Source organism: Lactuca serriola, chromosome 5, assembly GCF_051521515.1.
Source record: "Lactuca serriola cultivar US96UC23 chromosome 5, Lser_US96UC23_V15, whole genome shotgun sequence".
Taxonomy (NCBI): domain Eukaryota; kingdom Viridiplantae; phylum Streptophyta; class Magnoliopsida; order Asterales; family Asteraceae; genus Lactuca; species Lactuca serriola.
Genome location: NC_136412.1, coordinates 21,476,809 through 21,489,367, shown reverse-complemented (window position 1 = coordinate 21,489,367; position 12,559 = coordinate 21,476,809). Strand labels below are relative to the sequence as shown.

The following is a 12,559-nucleotide window of genomic DNA, read 5'->3' as shown; positions in this document are numbered from 1 at the left end:
CCTCAAGATTTGGAGGCACTATTTATATAGGGTGAAATTCGTTGTGTATACTGATCACAAGAGTCTGAAGTATTTGATGGACCAGCAAAACCTGAATATGCGCCAGAGGAGATGGTTGGACGTACTAAAGGTCTATGACTGCGAGATCTTATACCATCCAGGGAAGGCCAATGTGGTGGCCGATGCTTTGAGTCGCAAAGCGGCGGGGTCGCCGATCAGGGGTATATGTATGAGGGTGACGGTGAGTTCACCCTTGATAGACATGATTCGAGAGGCCCAGATCGAGGGGGTGAAGAAGGAGAACTGGAAAGTGGAAAGAATTCGGGGGTAATATCCTTTGTTTGTCAAGGATAGTCGTGGCTTGTTGACGCAGTGTGGCCGAGTATGGGTGCCGATGTCGGTTGGAGTGAGGCAGAGATTGTTAGAGGAGGCGCATAAGTCCAAATTTTCTATACACCTAGGTGCGACAAAAATGTATAGGGATTTGAGGATGAGCTATTGGTGGCCCTGCATGAAGCGGGAGATCACCGGGTATGTGGAGCGATGCTTGACCTGTAGGAAGGTCAAGGCCGAGCACCAGCGACCTCATGGTAAGGTTCAGCCACTACCCATTCCCATGTGGAAGTGGGAAGAGATCACTATGGACTTCATCACGAAGCTACCGCGGACAACGAAGGGAGTCGATGCCATATGGGTGGTCATGGATAGATTAACGGAGAGTGCTCACTTCATTCCGATCTCCGAGAGTATGTCTGCAGAGAAGTTGGCAAAAATTTATGTTCGAGAGGTGGTGGATAGGCACAGAGTGCCGGTATCAGTGATTTCAGATAGGGATGTTCAGTTTACATCCAGGTTTTGGAAGAAGTTCCACGAGGAACTGGGTACTCAGCTGCATTTTAGTACGGCATATCACCCTCAGACCGACGGCCAAAGTGAGAGGACGATCCAGACACTGGAGGATATGTTGCGGGCATGTGTGTTGGATTTCGGAGGGAGTTGGGATACGTACCTCCCACTGGCAGAGTTTTTGTACAATAACAGTTATGATGCCAGTATCGACCGAGCACCATTTGAGATGTTATATGGACGGAGGTGCAGGACCCCAGTGTGCAGGGATGAGGTTGGACATCGAGTGTTGGGGAGCACGGAAGTGGTACTTGAGACCACCGGACTGATTCAGCAGGTGCGTGACCGATTGCGAGTCGCACATAATCGCTAGAAGAGTTATGCGGACCGACGGCGGTCAAACCTTGAATTTCAGGAAGGAGACTTGGTCTTACTGAACGTGTCACCTTGGAAAGGGATTATCCGGTTCCGAAAGAGGGGCAAATTGGGACCTCGGTTCATAGGTCCGTTCAGGATCATAGCCCGGGTGGGCAAGGTGGCATATTGTTTGGAGCTCCCGGAGGAGCTTAGTCGGATTTACAACACCATCCATGTGTCTCAGCTCCGGAAGTGTGTTGCTGACGAATCCTCAGTCATATCCTTGGACGACATTCAGTTGGATGGAAGTCAGAATTATGTCGAAGAACCCGTTGCGATCGTAGACAGGAAGATGAAGAAGCTCCGTAATAAAGAAGTGAAGTTGGTAAAGGTGCAATGGTAGCACCGGAAGGGTTACGAATGGACCTGGGAACCGGAAGACGAGATGCGAGGTTTCTATCCGGAGTTGTTTGGACCAGCAGGCTTCGAGGGCGAAGCCTAATTTAAGTGGGGAGAGTTGTAACACCTTGATCCTCAGGTATTAATATTAACATTTCGGTTTCGGATTTTTGGAAAACCTACTCGGCGAGTTGGCCTCTCTACTCGTCGAGTAGTAGCGGGTTTGGGCGCTAGGTTTAATGATCTACTCACCGAGTCCATTATGGTGCTCGACGAGTAGATGTTGGCAGATGAAACCCTAGATTCCAGGGCCTTGCACCCTATTTAAAGGGTCATTAGCCTCCCTTGGCCTCCCCTTTACAACTCTATACCTCCTTAAAACCCTGATTCGAGTGTGAGTGTGTTCTTGGTGATTTTAAAGCTTGAAGGAGGGATTTGGTGAAGGAATCACTTTAGGAATCAAGCTAGAAGAAACAAGGGCTCGTGGGAGATTCTAGATCTACTTTTGTGGAGCACTTTCTGAAGGTATTAAGCTGTCTCTTGGCTCATTTCCACCAAAAACCCTCTTGTGCATGGATTCTAAGAAAGGGATTTTGTGTTTAAGCCAAGATCTGAAGTTGTAACTTCAGATCTGAACTCCTTTTGGCCTTAAGATGCATAAAGTTATCAGTTGAGCTTAGCATGTACCTTCCCTCAAGTGTATAACCCCATTCCAAGCTTAGATTTGCTATTTTAGGGCCTTAAAGCCTTGCATCCATGTAAAGTTTGCAACTTTATGTCGAAAGCATGCCTCAGGAGCCTAGATCTGTAGTTTGGAAGCATTGCATGGCTCAAAAAGGGTCTGTATGGATTGAGATATGATAGGACTCGACGAGTCACAGGGGGTGACTCGGCGAGTCATTTGAAGGCAGGCGTGGACTCGACAAGTTGGATGAATAACTCGGCGAGCCCGATGAATATTGCCATGAACTCGGCAAGTTGGATGAACAACTCGGCGAGTCAGATGAAGATTACCTAGAACTCGACGAGTTGAAGGAATAACTCGGCGAGTCGAGTAAGATTTCCCAATGGTTGGATGTTCGTAGACGTGTCGATTGTCAAGCAAGGGAACTCGACGAATGACCTTAGATTATCAATCAAGACTGTATGAACTCGACGAGTCATCTCGATGACTCAGCGAGTAGATGTTATTCCGAGAAACTCGACGAGTCACTAGTTGTACTCGGCGAGTTAGGGTCAACATGGACCGTTGACTTAACCTTGGTTGTAGTTGACCAGGATGGACTTTGGGGAAATGACTGGATATTGTATGATCCCTTTTAGGCCGTTGCGTGGAGCAGCCCGTGGGGTATATTTGGTCGCAGAGTGTCAGTTCAGCATTCGTGAAGGTGAGTTTCTCACCATACCTATGGGTCTAAGGCACCAAGGCCGACCCATTATGTGATTATGATATATGTGTTAGACATTCTGTGTCTTGTTATGTGATTGTGTGTTTTGTATGAATACCTCGGGGGAAGCCCGTGGCATTGGATGTAAGACCATGTGGGGTAGCCTATGGCAGTCCTAGGTAAAGACCATGTAGGATAGACCATGGCAATCTCACAGGTTTCATGTATGCATGGCTTACGTGATATAGGTGCAACTTTTATAGCTAACAGGATATATGATATGTGGTTTGTGTGTGTGTGGTATGCTCTGGGAAATTCACTAAGCATTTCGCTTACAGGTTGCTGATTGTTTCAGGTACTTCAGAGCCGAAGGGCAAAGGCAAGGCGTGATGACGTGGCGTGTACTCTACCTCTCTTTTTGTGTGTTGGGACTCCCTGATGTTTTCAAAAGTACCATGAAATTGTAATAATTGTGAATTGGGAAACAAATGGTTTGGAAATTTAGGAATTATGGGAATTGTTTGAGTAATTAAAAATGAAAAAATTTCTTGATAAAAATTAGGTCGTTACACTATCTTTTACTCTAATTTTTTTGGGGGTTTTGATTCGAGTAAGTAGATTATTATCCTTTACTCTAAATGAATCAACATCGGATAACTCATTAGACATTTTCAGTGTCTAACTTATTTTGATGTGTGTTCAGATTGAAGAATAATGAGCATAGGAGATTGTATGGATTTTATAAGACCTCGACTTGTGAAGAACTTGAACCTTTGTGATGATGGCTAATTAACAACCTTGCTCTTTTGAAACTTTTATTCAAACTTCTAGAGCTGTTGAACTTTTCCACATTTTGTATGAAACTCTAAAAACTTTTGAACTTTAAAATATTTAGATTATGTTTAAAAAATTGTATTTTAGATAGACCACAACGAAGGGTGTTACAGTTGCTAAAGTCAAGATTCTTTGGAGGCTCCTTATGAAGAATGAATATATCGTCACTTAGCACCTGATGACTGTGTGTCCAATTCTTGTTTCTTATATTTTTCTTTGTGGTTGGTTTGCTTTGTATTGAGGTCTAGAGAATGTTTTTTCCACTTTAAGTTTGTATGTTAGTTAGTTAAGTTTGTTATGGTTCTTAGGGTTTGTTTCGAGGGTCCTTTTCTTTTTCATAGGTGGGGAGAATTGTATTTATTTATTTTTAAATAATAAAATTTTAATGGAGATGAAGCTTCATCATTTACCAAAAAGACCCACATTTATGCATACAGTAACACAATAATTACTTTAAACACCTGAACCTAGCTCTCTCTCTCTCTCTCTCTCTCTATATATATATATATATATATATATATATATATATATATATATAGAGAGAGAGAGAGAGAGCTAGGTTCAGGTGTTTAAAGTAATTATTGTGTTACTGTATGCATAAATGTGGGCCAATCAAAATTTAAAATTAAAAATAAATAAATAAGGGTAAATAGGTAATTTGATAATTAGTTTCAACAAATAATATCCTATAATTATGGTAACCATTGACTTCAGCTACCTATTTTTCCATCGGCTTTTTAAAACCACCACCAATTCGATCCCAACACCATTATTGCCGATGTTGAAGGGCACAACACAACCATAATTACCGTTATCACCGACGGTCCTCCATTACTCGTCGCCTTCATCCACCAATCTCGATTGAATATGACCTGCGTCATTTATCCAATCTCGATTTCAATTATGTTACATGCTTTTCTCCATGACTTTAGTGAAAAAATCTGTTAACGATGTCGTTTCCGTGAACGCTGCGGTGGCTGGAGATTTCCGAGATCGGAGAATGATGACGACGTTGAAGGTTTTGAAAGAGATAAAAACGGATCAGGAAAGTAACGCATCGTCCTCGGAAGATATGAAGTTTTACTCTCTGAAGTCAGTTGTCGCGAAGAAGTGGTCGGTGATAACGAAGGAGGTTAATATTTCCCGCTCTCGCGTTTATAATCCGATTGTGAGGATCAGAACTGAGGATTCGCAGATCGGAGAAGATATTGGTGAATGTTGTTGTGACATTCTCTAGGCTGGCTTCGCCTCTCAGCGGGAAGACATCGTCTTCGTCGATCAAAATCGAGCACTGAATCCGCCACATGTTCGTCCTTCTTTCTCTATCTCAATTCTCATACACCGTGTATATAATTATAGTATCTCATATGTGCTTCTATCATGAATATGTTTGTGCTTATGCATCTACGATTGTAATTAAGCTTGTGTAGTTTAATCAGAATCATTCATAAGTATTTTAGATCTGAAACTCTCCTTTATGTTCAATTTTCTGTTCGTGTTGAATTCAAATCTCCACATATGAGATTGAATCTACTGCTCGTTTTCTAGAATTAGCAAAATTCGCCCCTTGATTCCATTATTCCCATGGTTAATTCTACAACTATACAATTGAATATATATATATATATATATATATATATATATATATATATATATATATATATATATATATATATATATATTCATGTTCCATTCCTCTATTGTTGTTGGTTTACACAGTGCTTTTTGATGATCATCCCAAGGGAAGATATGCGAGCAGGAAGTTAGGGAGACACCATGAAATAGAGAGTTTTAGATTTTCTTCATTAGTTCGCGAAAGAGCCCTCTATTTTTACTGGTATCAAGTAAGACTACTTGGATTTTTCATTGAACTTTAATTTTAAGTTGGGTTATTAGTTTGATATTTCTTTTTGATTATCAGAAAAGAATTTGGAGGTTGGAACTGGTAAAGGTAAGAAAAAGCAGAGACTGCAAGTTTTTGTATATTAGATAAGGAGAATAAATGTGTTCTAACAGAATGGTATTCTTGTAGACCATAATTCTCGTATGGTATTAGTCTCACAAAATGTCATTCTCGTAAGAATGGTCGGAATCAATCGATTATGGACCATTGAAGAAGATCAATATCATTTTTTCACGAATTGTATGGAATCACGAATTACAATTCTGTTGGAATGAAATCATGAATTCTAATTCTGGTGGAATCTAAACTACAACTTGGTTTTGTTTTCATAGAAGTTGATGCTTGAAGAACGGGCCAAAAAATTGAAAGTGATTCTAAGCAACATTATTCTTTTAGAATGTATTAGTGTCGTTGTTAGATTTTGATGTTTTCTTTACCGTTTTGAAAGTTTTTTTTAGTTTTATTATTTAACAATAAATGTAATTCTTAACAATTGTTACCCGTATTCTATAAGAAATAATGTATTTTTTTGTTTTTATTCTTCAATTGATTGTTCAAGAATTTGTTAGTCTACAAGAAGTTTTTAAAGTCATGATCAAAAAATAGGTTCAAAAATATTTTTATTATTTATGGTTCAATAATATTTTTATTTTTGAATGTAGTCATAAACATATTCTGTCAGAATGTCCGAATTAATAGAATTATAATTCGTAAAATCGGATTTTTAAAATTAATAGAATTTATGATCCCTTAAAAAATGCAATTTTCCTTTATTAAATTTATATTAATTGACTAAATTACCCTTGTAATTAATTAAGATGATATTTTTCAATTATATTTAATTGAATAATATATACTAATCACTTTCTTAAAATAAGTAAATTTGATTGGCCCACATTTATGCATACAATAACACAATAATTACTTTGAATAGAATAAACTAAGCATATATATATATATATATATATATATATATATATATATATATATATATATATATAGAGAGAGAGAGAGAGAGAGAGAGTGTGTGTGTGTGTGTGTGAGTGAGAGAGAGAGAGAAAGAGAGAGAGAGAGAGAGAGAGAGAGAGAGAGATTTAGGCTCTATAGAAAAGAAAAAACAAAAAAAAACTTAAAAATCATAAAAATGCATAAAAAAAAAATACTTAGAGATCACAATTTTTTTTGACTTTATATTCTTAAAAATCGCAACTTTTTATACAATTTCGCTGATTTTTTTTTGAAAAAAAAACCAAAAAATATAAAATAATAAATAAAATAAAAAATCAATTTTTTAACTTTTTTTCAACGAATTTATAAAAAAGTTGCGATTTTTAAAAATATAAAGTCAAAAAAGTATTTGTGATGTCTAAGTATTTTTTATGCAATTTTATGAATTTTTAGGTTTTTTTAGGATTTTTTTTTGTTTTCCTCCATATAACTCTTCCACACACACACACACACACACACACACACATATATATATATATATATATAATTTAATTTGATTATATATTATAAAAATTACTACAAAAGAATAAAAAGGAAAGAGTGCGATAACGAGGAACCACATCGAGAAGTCTTTCACTTAGAACACATCCAAGATATCCTGGAAGTCTTTCACTTAAAACGCATCCAAGATATCGAGTTTCTTAGTACCGTGAAAGTGTCTGACTAAGGTGTTTTTTGTATTTTTTTAAAAACCACTTGACCATCTGTTTGTTTATTCAGAAGACTTCTGACTTAAAAATTGTTGCACGTGTGCTCCGTGACACAACACTTGACCCTCTGCTTCAAACTTTTGACCCTCTACTTCAAACTTCTTCACACCTTACTTTAACTTATTACAACAGTCTGCAGAGGTTAAAAAACAAACATACTTTTTATTACATGTTGCAGCCGTTTGGTCTCCCTTTTCTACTACATAGGATTGCAGAGATGGTCCGTAGATGTTGTTGTTTTGAACCCATGAGGACCAGTGATGTTAAATATCCCAAACAATGACCAAACCCGGAGAAAGATATATACGATAGGGTCTAAAAGTTTAATTTATTCTATATATAATGTTTTTTTGTAACAACATATACATATGTGAATTTATGTACTGTTTCTCGACAGTTGTTTTCTACGGCTCTGAGAAATCCAAGCGATTATGTTCTTACTTGAGTCGCTCTCCCCTAATTTCTACACACAGATACAGATACGCACAACAATTCTATGTATATGCATGTAATGTATATCTTTAAGTTTTGCCACCAGGATCTACATAAGGACTTGCTTTTTTTGAACCCTTATTTCTTCTCCAATTTTATTTTGCTCTTATTGGTTCCTTCCAGTATTCAGTTTTTCGATATGTGTTTTGTAAACTCAGTTGATCAATCGATATTCTCATACACCAAATCATACGTTTACAGTGTTAGTGTGAGGTAAATTTTGCGGAAGAATGGTTCATACACAGTTTATTTGGTCTCATGGTGGCAATCAAGTGTTCCTGTGCGGTGATTTTACTGGGTATGTTATTAATTTTTAGTGTTTTTTTTTTGATAATTTTGTTGCAACACACTAAATTACAATGCAATTGGTGGTGAGTGAAGGTGGATCAAGTATCAACCGATGGTTCCTGTTGAAGGGTCGTCTTCGACTTTCTCGACGATTTGCGATCTACCACCTGGCTTGCATAAGGTATGATCAGGTTAGAGAGTTTCTTGACATTAGTGCATGTTAAATTGTATTTTTTTTAGAGAAAAGTTCAGATAAACCAATGTATTAAATTGTGTTTTTTTAGGGAAAAGTTCTGAAAAACTCAACGCTTTACCACATGATGCTAAAAAAATCATTATGTAACATTATATTTTTTACTTTGGTTAAATTAATGCTGGATAACCCAAGAAAACCGGTTGCATAGCCTTTTTGGAGACGTGCTAGAAAATAGTAGCAATTAGCAATTACAGTTTTTGTTAATTAGTAATGTTATGTAATATTGTAATCTTTTTTAGTTACACATAGGCCATGCAACCAGTTTTCTTGAGTTATCCGGTTGCAAAACATAATTGAGCCAAAATCAGAAAATATAATGGTTTTTAAGCATCATCGCATAATACGTTGTTTTTTTTTGAACTTTTTCTTATTTCCTTAATATAATTTTATGTTGAATGAAGTATAAATTCTTGGTGGATGGCATATGGAAAATCAACGAGCAACAACCGTTTGCTGAAGATGAGTATGGAGTAAACAACATTGTTGTGGTCAAACAACCAGAGGTTATGCCTCAAACATTGATCGTTGATGATGGGGTACCAATTATGGATATTGATAGTTTGGATGATGATAATCCTGCTGATGATGTAAGCACCCATGTATTGTATTCTCATTATTTTATTACATGTCCGTGAAATCAAGTTATCGTTTTTCAAAGTCTCCTAAACCCTAACAAATCATATAACAATTTAGGCTTCAACATCAAGTAGTGTTCTTCCTCATGAACTTGTGATGCCATTAAGGGTTGAAGACATAGAGGCAACTCGCCATCATTTGTCTGACCATCTTTCATCTTACACAGTGTATGATTTGATTCCGGATTCAAGCAAGGTTCGAATGCCTTCATTCACATGTCTGTTTGCATTTACACTTTTGCCATTTGACTATTCTGATTGTGATTCTTTTTCGACTTTCAAAGGTCTTTGCATTGGATGCTAATGTGAGTATGGAAGAGGCTTTCCTTGTTATGCATGAAGAGGTACAACTTGTTATTCAACTTATTTCTCATTTTCACTTTCAAGTTTAAGATTTTAGTTTATTGAATCTCTGCATATAATTTATCATTTTTATTTCTTGGTTCAGGGTCTTTCTGTTGCTCCCCTTTGGGATGACACCAGTCGCCAGATTTCAGGGATGCTAACAAATTTTATTTTGATTTTAATGGAGGTATGATACAGCCTAATGGCTAAACCATTTTAGCAAAACCTAAGATAATCTCTTATATAATATTGCAGTTACAGAGGAACCATGCAATGGTTGCAAATAATGTGCTTGAGTTATCATCAATCTCTGCTTGGAAGGAAGGAAAACTTCAACTTCAAAAAAGGCCTTTAATCAAAGTAAGACCTTTTTTTTCCATCAAGTGCTTTACCCATTAAGTCGAAAAGAAACAAACATATAATATAGATTACCAGATTAAGTCCTTCCCCGCTTAAAATTTAAATCCATTAAACTATATTTTGTAAACACAGGTTGACCCCGATGAGACCCTGAATGCAGTTGCAGTTAAAATCATGCACAATCGCATATCATCAGTTCATGTCCTAAATATGGCACAAGATACAGCTTGCCCACAATTGCTGCACGTTGCATGCCTTGGTGGGATCCTAAAATGTAGGGTTTGAGTTACAGTATTTTTTTTTTCAAAAGTCAAAAATTTTTAGTTTCAGAATATTCTAAGTTTTGTCTCTATTGTGAAAACGTAGATATACAGAAGCATTTTGAACACCGAATCAGGTATTTGCCTCTTCTGTAGCAACCAACTGGGTGTCTGCCAGTTGGTAGTTGGACCAGAGATATTGGGGGACGTGAATTATTAACTCTGCTTGCCACTCAACTTCTTAGTTATGCTTTCAAATTATTATTAGATGGTGCGTTTAAATTCATGGTTATCCATACTTACATTTTTTATGGGTGTATTCAATCAAATATATCATTTTTTCTCGTCTAATCTTCTTCAGAATATATAAGTTCAGTGCCTGTTGTTGGTAATAAAGGAGCCCTTGTAAACATTTTCTCGAGAAGGTAATATTTATGCACTTTGTACAGTTGATTAAAATTTCTTCATTTATCCACAAGAGTTTATTTTGATTGAAACTTGTATTTAATTAGTGACATCATATCGTTTGCAAAAGGCAATGTATATGCTCGTATCCAGCTTGATCATGCAACGATATCTCAAGTATATGCTCTTCTTTAACAACATATTTTTAATAGAGAAAAATACAAAAGTGACCTAAAATTATAATGATTTTCCAAGAAAAAAACAATTCCAAAAATGCAACAAATCTCACCTGAAGGGAGATTTTTGCATCTGGACCAAGCACTCAGCCCATTTAAGAATTCCTCATCTCAGTAAGGCCTTTTTTGCAGCCCATTTTAGTTTTTGACTTAGCGGGTGTGAAAATTGTGGCTATTTTTGGAATTCTTTAATTTTTGGTCATTTTTGTCTTTATAATATCAAAACAGATTATACAAACCCTGATTTTGATTATATAATTCAGGCACTTCAACTGGTAGATAAGAAAGGTCATCCTAGATTTGGGATATGTACACGTTCCGATACTTTGTATCATGTCATAACTCTTCTTTCAAATCCAGGTATATATTCCCCAGATCATAACCTATATTTGGGTTAAATGCAAGAAATAACAACCTACTCTATATATTTGTTTATAATAGTATCATAATTTCATTTAAGGGTGAAGATGGTTTAGTTGAACAAAAATTTCGGTTTATGACTATGAAAAAACCCATTGTGTAGTTTTCATTTTTTTTTACAGTCTATAGATCGATCAAGTTTAAGAGAAAAAAGTAATTTACTGAAAAATAATACAATACGATGTACACATATGCTCATTATTTTAATATTCGATGGAAACCATAAAGACATGTTGATTAGTTTAATAATTAACGTACTTGATTAATTAAATTTATACATCGAAACAATGTCCTTATGTGTTTTTTTTTTTTTTTTTTTTTTTTTTTTTTTTTTAAATACCCTTATTTTCATTTATTCTTATTACAACTTTGTACTTTAAAAACTATACACAATTATAACAATGTCATCTAAATACATATCAATTTTTATTGTTATAATTGGGTAACTAAGAACATTGTCCTAAGAAAAAAGATTTGGAATTACAATGCTATAATTGGGTAAAACTTTCAAAGTATAATGCATTGATAAGAAGAAATTTGGAAGTATAATGTTGTAATAGAAAAATTCCGGATGTTATAATAAATCAATGAATGTTCTCATCTTTGCTACAGGGGTGAGGCGTGTTGTGGTAGTTGAAGCTGCCACCCAACCTGTGTTAGGCTTAATTACGTTGAGAGACGTATTTACTCTCATTTTTAGAGATTTTCATTAAGTTTTCTTTGTGTTATTGTATAAGCACCCAAGTTTTAGCAAAGTTATGTAATTATATGTTAAGAGTTAATCTTTTAAGAACTGTTTCTGATGTAATTACATTCAGTTGTGTTAAAAGGTATCGATTGCAACTCAATTCTTCACCATTTTGGAGAAAAAGTATCTTTACAAAGGATGTGTTAGCAAAACTAGTTGTCAGCCGGATGTTATTACTTGCATAATTCCTATTTGTATAGGATGCAAAAGTAGTTTTAAATTTTTGATAGTTGTAAAATTATATAAAATCTAAAAGTTAAAAGCTTGTAAAAGCTAAAGGCTCAAAAGAGCTAATTGAAGTGGCTTTTGGATTCAAAGTTTTTTTTTGTTTAAATACAAGCTTTAAGCTCTAAAAGAAGTTTTTTCCTTACTTTGAGTCTTTTGTTACAAGTTACTAAAAGCCTTCAAAAGTTTGTTGTTGAATACGCTCTCAAAGTTTAGTTTTGACTATGCATAATTGCATAGCTATATAATAAACATTTATTATAGTTTTAAATTAAACATTATAATTGTTCAAAAGTAGCCTGGATCTCATTGCTCCTACTCCTGGACGAGGCCATTAGTGGCAAATTCTTTGTAGATCGGCGAAACATACATTTTTTTAAAGTTGTGGTTTATGGTGTTTAGCTATATAATAAACATTTATTATAGTTTTAAATTAAACATTAT

The 12,559-nt window shown here is 35.6% G+C and overlaps 1 pseudogene; it reads left to right on the top strand.

Moving 5' to 3' along the window:
• Nucleotides 1-8,167: 8,167 nt before the first annotated feature.
• LOC145049368 (sucrose nonfermenting 4-like protein) lies at nucleotides 8,168-11,855 on the top strand (annotated as a pseudogene).
• Nucleotides 11,856-12,559: the final 704 nt, after the last annotated feature.